The sequence below is a fragment of the Drosophila innubila genome, chromosome X (genome assembly GCF_004354385.1).
Source record: "Drosophila innubila isolate TH190305 chromosome X, UK_Dinn_1.0, whole genome shotgun sequence".
Taxonomy (NCBI): Eukaryota; Metazoa; Arthropoda; class Insecta; order Diptera; family Drosophilidae; genus Drosophila; species Drosophila innubila.
Window position 1 is genome coordinate 34,588,659 of NC_047626.1, and position 8,820 is coordinate 34,597,478.

Consider the following 8,820-nt stretch of genomic DNA (forward strand, 5'->3'; position numbering starts at 1 on the left):
ATGTTAAAAGCAAAAGCGACTGCGAAAATTTCTGATATGATAAAAGTCTAGTGACGAAAGCATATTCTAGCCCCAAAATTTCTGATATCCAATTTTGTGACGAACAAAATTAAGTTTAATATAAAATTAAAATAAAATAAATAAATTATTAACAAAAAATAATAAAAAAAAGATAAGCCACAAAAAAATTGGCATTCGGCACTGCGCAAAAATTTAATATTAATCTTTTTAATCTTTTTGCGCACAGGGCAGAATGCCAACTTAAGAAGGGTCCTTCTTACTATTTGTATTACTCTAAGCCGTGGATCACTCGGCTCATGGGTCGATAAAGAACGCAGCAAACTGTGCGTCATCGTGTGAACTGCAGGACACATGAACATCGACATTTTGAACGCATATCGCAGTCCATGCTGTTATGTACTTTAATTAATTTTAGAGTGCTGCTTGGACTACATATGGTTGAGGGTTGTAAGACTATGCTAAATAAGCTACAATCGAAATCATTTCGTTATGTGGTGAACTAATGTGCTACAAAAAAAAAAAATAGCCAAATGCCTCGTCATCTAATTAGTGACGCGCATGAATGGATTAACGAGACTCCTACTGCCACTGCTAACATCTCTTGGGGGCGTCAGTTTGGCGCATTGTACCAAACTCGCTGTATTATATGCTTGCATATTCGAATACCGTGGTCGTAATCCTTAACACGCCACGTTAAATAAATCGGAGAGATCCTTTGATTCTGTCCCTATCTACTCAGTTTGTTTCTGACGTTCGTCGCGAACAGACGTTTATTTCGAGTGCGCGCATCGCAGTGTTTCGTTACATATACCGGTAAACGTGATAAGCAACTTTAGAAGTGAACAACAAAGCGGAATTGCGGTACTTTGTACGCAGACGCTAACCAACGGTAAAAACAGCGATAAGAAGTGCTCAAATTGTGTGCTAAGTGCGGTTTCGAGCTAACTTTTGTACTGTTGAGTGCATTGGTACTGGTTTTCAACCAGGATGTCTGAGGATAGGCGCGGCCGCTGTAGCAGCCGTAAGCGGAAGCCAACCGTTGAGGAAATCAACGCCAAGCGGTTAGCCTCGGAGATGGGACCTCCTGCCGTTCCCGAAGCGCCCACCGTCGCTGCCGCTGCCTCCATCGCAGCTGGCTATGCTACCGTTGCCCCCACCGCTGCTAGCTCCGCTGCCGCTGCCTCCGTCGCAGCTGGCTCTGCTGCCGCTTCTGCTGCTCAGCATTCACAATAGTGAACAGCGGAATGGAGACAATCCTGGCTGAGATATCGAAGGTGCAGAAGCTTGTCAAGGAGACCGTCACCAGGACAGGGATCAGTGCAACCGCCGCGTGTGCTATTTTTGACGCTGTTCAGAAGTACGACGACCTCAACCTGGCGCTGGTGACCAGACTAGCAGCCCTGCAAGCCTCTGCTCCTCTGTTGCCCCCACCGCTGCCTTTGTTGTTGCCCCTATTGCTGCCCCCAACGCTGCTGCTACACCCGTAGCAAGCTACCGCGCCAGGAAGCCGGTAGAGACGTGATCTGCTGTGGTCGAAGCAGGTTGTGGAGAAAGTGCGCAATGAGGTTGCACCCGTTCTCGATGTTCGTGTCCACGAAGTACGAGAGCTGAAGCGGGGCGGTGCGATCATTCGCACACCGTTAGTTGGCGAGATGAGGAAAGTGGTGGCCAACAAGAAGTTTGTTGAGGTCGGATTGGTGGTTCAACAGAATCGTAGCTTCAAGCCGAAGATTACAGTGTTCGACGTTGACACCGCGATCAATGCCGAAGAGTTTATGCTGGAGCTCTTCGCGAACAACTTCAGGGAGCATATGACCGAGGCGGAATTCAAAAGGAGACGAAGCAATGGTCGCAAACTGCAGGCGAGACGGTCAACCTAAACCTGGAGGTTGACGAAAAAGCGCTGGCCATACTTGATGGGATCGGACGGGTCTACATCAAGTGGTTTTCATACCGCTGCCGGTCGCTCGTCCGCACCTATGCTTGCCATAGGTGTGTTGGGTTCGACCACAAGGTCTCACAATGCCGGCTCAAGGATGCAGTTTGCCGACAGTGCGGACAGACCGGCCACATTGCAGCGAAGTGCACCAGTCCGGTGGACTGCTGGAACTGCCGTTTCAAGGCATTGCCTTCGGGGCATCATATGCTCTCGGAAGCATGCCCTATTTACGGTGCGGTGCTAGCGAGGGTGCAAGCTAGACATTAAAACGTTTAGCTTCATCCAAGCAAATTGTGGTCAAGGACGAGCTGCCAACATCGAGCTCGGAGTACGGATGAGAGAGTCTGGACATCTGTTCGTACTGGCTTAGGAGCCTCACGCTTGTTGTCACCGAATCTCGGATTCCCAGCCGGGATGCGAGTTTTGCTGACCGTCAAGCTAAAGCTGCTATCGTCATAGATAACCCCGATGCCATCTGAATGCCCGTAGAGCCGCTCACCACCGACTTTGGAGTATGCGTGAGTGTCACTGGGAGATTTGGCACAATCTTCCTGAGCTCCGTATATTGTCAACACCAGGAGACTTGGAAGGACTATATTGGAAGCAAAAGATGGCGTTGCTTGACGAATGCTTGCTGAGCGAGTGGCAGCGCAGATGGGACGACGGTGATACCGGACGGGTGACACGAGTTTTTCCCGAGCGCGGGCTTCGTCTCTAAGGCGAGACTTTCGCTTTACGATGCACGCTGCATTCTTGCTGACTGGCCATGGATCACTTAATGCATTTCTGCATGGAAGAACTCTGAGCGAGACGCCCGCATGTGCTTGTGGTGCTGAACGTGAGGATTGGCTACACGTGCTATGTGTATGCCCACTCTATGCAGATCAGCGGTTCCTCGATGGACTCGGAGTGCACAACGAACGCGGCGTTTGAAGCGTGTCTGGAGTGACGGAGACCCAGGAGAGGATGCAGTTGATAGACACATTTGCCCACGCCGCGTTTACCAGGCGTCGGCAAATGCTGGAGGAGAAAGGCGTTGGTGGGTTGCCAGTCCCGAGCTGAATAAGCTAAGACTGGCTTCACCTGTGTGGTTGGCGGGTCTTAAAATACTACGACAGTGCACCTCTGCTTGTCGTATGAGGCGACTAAATGAGGTACCAGGGCTGTCAGTCCCGAGCTGAATAAGCTAAAACTGGCCTCACCCGTGTGGTTGGCGGGTCTTAGAATATCACCAAAACACAATTAGCGACATAAAAGACAGCAAAGCATTTTGGTCGACCGTGAGAAGACTTAACAGCACAGCGGAAAATAAAAGAATAGAAGTATCGTGCAATCAACTGACCAGCTACTTCAAAAATCTTTTATGTGATGATACTATCGAATTGTTATCTTTGTAATAATAATGAAATTATTTTGAAATTGTTTTATAGGAACGAATTTAAGGCAGACGGTTTAAAGCCATGCTATATATATGTATATCAGTTCCTTTAAAGTAAAAAATATCTCGTTTGTGTATATAAAAGAAATACTTATAATAAAAGAACTACTACCACTTCTACTATTAATTTTTATGTACAAAGAAGCTCACCCTTTTTGCGCACAGTGCACGATGCCAATTTTCGTGTTTTTTTTTTATTAGTTTATATTTTTATTTAAAATTTTTATATTAAACTGAATTTTGTATGTCACAAAATTGCATTTCAGAAATTTTGGGGCTAGAAATTGCTTTCGTCACTAGGCTTTTACCTCGTTGAGAAGTTTTTTTTTTGTGTTTTAACATTTGGAGATTACCATCACTAAATAAAAAATTAAATTAGGAGAAGAAATGTATATTATTATTATATTATTTTAACATCACATTCATATAACATGTCTAACATAAATTACACTATGTTAATATAACATTGATATAACATGTATAACTTAAATTATATAATGTTATTATAACATTAACAAAAAATTTGTACCTACTGCCCCACCCATCCAGGCGGTGTGCAAAGTGAAACATATGCTGAATTTAAATACTTTACCTATTAAATTGGTCTTGTAGTTGATATTTTAGTTTTCTGTCGATTACAGAAAAATTGGGGCTTGGCAAAACCTAATCTGCGTGCACAACATAGCAGTATTGTCACCAAATTTGGTATATTTTCTCTGTTTATTAAACGATCTCGATTAAATTTTTAGCACTCCTTAAAACCATGTCCTGTGTGCCAAGTCTCAAGGCTGCAGCTTTAAAATTGCTCTTGTTACTACATTTTATATCATTTACGTGGGCGGACGTGGGCGTGGCCAAGTTCTAAAATAAACTTGATATAGGTCAACATTAGCCTGGCCGCCGCTTGTAACGAGTTTTTTCTAGTTGGCGATATCAATGAGCACAGGGCTGAAAAATATTCGTTTTTACCTCAAAAATACCCTTGCTTATTTTGAGCCCGATCGGAGATCATTTGATGGACCCAAAAACGGGACAATGGTCACCACACGGCATTTGTATGAAAAAATATAGTTATTGTTTGAACAACTTTTTTGTTTGTAAAGATATCTTAACCAAACTCACAGATTGTATATTTGGGAAGCCCCTGACGAAATTTGGTCAAAAACGGGTTACCATATCATATAGCTGCCATAGGAACAATCGGGCTCAATTAACCTTTATTATGAAAAACTTTTTTGTTTCTACGGATTGTATATTTGGAACGGTTTGTTACACCCTGACCAAATTTTGTCAAAATCGGACTGCTATATCATATAGCTTTCATAGGAACAATCGAACTAATAATGGAAAAAATTAAAAAATATTTAGTTAACTTTAATGTATATTCTATAAGATTGGTTACGATGTCTCATAAAACATAAAAGATTTTCATACTAAGACTTGATTTTCACCAGATTGTTCCTATGGGCGCTCTATGATATAGTGGTCCGATCGAAAAAAGAAATAAGCTTGATCTGCCTGCAATATAGAGGAATCTACATACTAAGTTTGGTGTCACTAGCTTTTAAATTGTTCTTATAATTTGGATATGAAATTTCGATTTTTAGGCGGTAAAGGGGGCGTGGCCAAATCCGGAAACAAGCTTGATCCGCTTGCAATATAGAGGAACCTACATACCAAGTTTTGTGTCTCTAGGTCATATAGTCTCTGAGATCTAGGTGTTCATACTAAATTTTTTTTTAATTTTTTCCTTTATTAGTTTTTGCCATAGTAAGTACGGGGTCTCCGACAGTCGAGTATGCTCGACTGTAGCACCGGCCCACTAGTTTTAATTATAATGAAAAATTAGGTACCCACAGATCGCTTCGCTCGCGTTGCTACTGACGAAAATAAGTTTTTCATACTAAGACTTGGATTTCGCCCGATCGGTCCTATGACAGCTATATGACATAGTGGTTCGATTGGAACCAATTTTGGTCAAGATCTATAAGTCTAACTTAAATGCATATTCTATTAGTTTGGTAACGATATCCAGTGTTGTGCCATTACGCGTACACAATGTAGACAATCCGTAAACAATGCCAACAATGCATAAACAATATCTACAATAGTATCCTTCATAGGTTTGGCTACGCTGCTGGTTGATTTTTGCTGTTGGTATCTATTTTTTTAAATGGCTGAAACCCTTGCTAAAAAAAAATTTAAAACAAAAAGCTAAATGCAATGTGTCACCCAATTGCAATTATCTATAATATTTATATTTTATTAATTTACACGTTAGATATAACTTATATTGATATAAATTTATATATTTATTAATAATTTTGGTTATCTTAGTTAATATTTCTGTCGCCTTTAATAATGTCGATTGATCCTGTACTTAAAATTCTTATAAAGCTCGACAATGTGTTTCAAATGCACTATAATCAGGGGTGGCACAGATAGCAAAACAGCCCGAAAATCTCCTAAAGCTCCATACATCTCCATCTGAACAAGCGAGCGAAAAATCAAATGAACGAACTAAATTACTCATAATCACGGACTATAATGTTATAATAATGAACATCAAGGTTGGATAATTACCCAACTTTAATTGAATATAATTCATTTATATTCAACAATTTTATATAACTTTTTTCCCTTGAGTGCGCCAGCTCACTCTTCTCACATTTTCGGCATTGTCTACATTGTTTACATTGCTTACACGTTTACAATTTATAGTTGACACTCAATTGCTAACACGTAGACAATCGTGTAATCTACATGGTGTAGTCTACCCGGCACATCACTGGCTGTATATATTGCTAGTTGCCTTTCGGACCCTTCGTGATGCTTTCGTCACTGGCTAATATAATCCTTTTAAGATATTTTCAGTGATATAGACGATGATCAAGATAAAAATGAGACCACGAACTACAACATGCCACCCAAACGATCATGAAAACCCAACGATTTGACCATACGACTACAAATGGACTCCTAAAGAGCTGAAGAAGCCGGTTTCCAAAAAATTGGCTACCAAGAGAGCCGATCGTAGTGGCTGAGTAAAAACGCAAAAAAATAAAAAGCTAATGGTTTAAATCTTAGACTGTGTATGGATGAATTACAGATATGTTCACCAGCTTTTAAAAAAGTAAAGCTTTTGAATATCGGTTCTAGCATTCTCAAGTAATCATGACAAAAGTGGGCGCATCTCTAAAAAACGGCAAGAAAAAAAAGTCCAAATTTAAAAAAATTTTTAAAAAAAACTATGCAATAGGGAAAAAAAATGCTTTTCCTCGTTTGGGGCCCTATATATATCCAAAAAAGTCGGTTTGTCACAATTCAGATTTGGGCTGTTGCCTAGTGTGTTTGATGATAAATACACTCGCAGGCAAATGGCGATTTATTACCGACGAGATTATACCAGTGTTTGCTCGCTCTTAGATGTTATGTATTCAGTACATGTTATTTTAATGTTTACTACAGATTTTGTGGGCATGTTACTACGAATTCTTTGGTTGGTAACCTCTACTAAATTGTTTACATCCTGTTCCACTAATTAATTAAAACTGGGCTACAAGTTTGAGCAGAACGCTGTTATCGCTATGCACAAATCACTCGGCTCATTATGAAAATATCAAAAAGCCAGCCGCGTATCCTGACAAGGACGCATGTTAATTAGCAAATCAGACGACTGCTTCAATACTTTAGCAAACATGTTAGCACAGCTTGAACTTTATCAATTCATTAATCAGGCATTGCTTTTGGCCAAAAATTTAATTTTTGCTGAGGGCACGAGCATGGGCATCGGCATGCAGAACTTATGACGAACACAACAAAAGCAGTGAACACACCTACAAGACCACTTACAAAGACTATAACAACAATAAGAACAGAAGCGGTCAGGCAGGGTTATAGGAAAAGTAATAAGCAAGGCGAAAGCGAAAGGCGGTGCCAATTGACCAAGGAGTTTGGGAAGACGCGCTCAAATGGTCTGCGTAAATCATAAAAACCAGCCAAAACGTAATGGCCGCAGTAGGCTTAATGAAATAAACTTAATATAATGGTCCCTCAAAGCAAGAGACTATCTCGCATTGTATGTATACGAGGTCTGCTTGTAAAGTAAGGTAAATATTCAAAAATAGCGAACAAAACGATTTACAGGGGCAATTTATGACATAGCACTCCCTAACTGAACAATCAGTTGAGAATAAAACGTATTTAAGACCCTGAAAATTTCAAAGCGATTGACATATAAATAGAGAAGTTATTTCGAAATTACATTTAATTCAAAAATTCAATAATTACATTTGCGTGGCAAATCGAACGTGCGAGCGAGACAGCATGTATACGTTTGTATGCAAGGCGCGCACAAAGACAGTACGAAGTAGTACCCATTTTTTTTTTTGGGTTTCGATTTCAAGTACTATATGACCTAGAGACTTTAAATTTGTTATGTAGGTTCCTGGATTCCATACGCAGGTCAAGTTTGTTTCCAATTTTAGATGCCACGCCCCCTTCGCCCACAAATAGCACAAAACGACTTACAGTCGCAATTTTTGACATAGCACTCACTAACTGAACAATTAGTTGAGAAGTATGCGTATTAAACGACCATGAAAATTTCAAAGCGATTATTTCGGAATTACATTTAATTCAATAATTACATTTGCATAGCAAGTTGAACGTGCGAGCAAGACAGCATGATACGTTTATGTTTTTTTTTTTTCGGGTACCAAATAAGAATCGAGCGATAACCAAAAATATTATCGATATCATGTAATGAAAATGTTAATGTATAATTTATGTATATACAAATATACAATTTGATTAAAATATAATTGTGTTAATATATAAGTATATATTTTTGCATGGCAAAATTCCTTATGACGTCACAATTTTCAATATAGTCGAGCAGAAGCTGATTGCTATGCATGAAATTGCATGAGAGAAAAAGCTGCAAAACAATAATTTTAATTATTTATATTTCCGATTTCTCACACATATATATAATGAGTGTCTGCTTATTATCATTGTAAAAAAAAAACTTTACATTTTCCGCTTTAAAAATTTGATAAATTAGACATTGTCTTTTATTTCAAATTTCGCGCGCACTGCAGCAGCCTTACCAAATTATCAATTTCTTATTCATTTTAAATACGTTTTATATAATACCGAGTGATATATTAGTTCAGTGGGACATTAATAATGTAGTCTGCAGTGATAAACACAGTGATTTAAAAAAGCCGAAAGTTGTTCATAGTTTCGCGTGTGTAATTTTTATACCCTGAGCCCATTGAAAATGGGCAACAATCAACTTTTATAAAAGAGTACATGGGCTCAGGGTATCCTACTGTCGAGCGTGATCGACTGTAGCCGCACCCCACCGCGAGCGAAGCGAGCCGGGGGTAGGCGAGCGAAGCGAGCAGGGGGCGGAGCC

General features: G+C 40.1%; 1 pseudogene; it reads left to right on the forward strand.

Annotated features, from left to right (window-relative positions):
* Positions 1-290: 290 nt before the first annotated feature.
* Positions 291-469, forward strand: LOC117794371 (annotated as a pseudogene).
* The last annotated feature ends 8,351 nt before the right edge of the window (positions 470-8,820 follow it).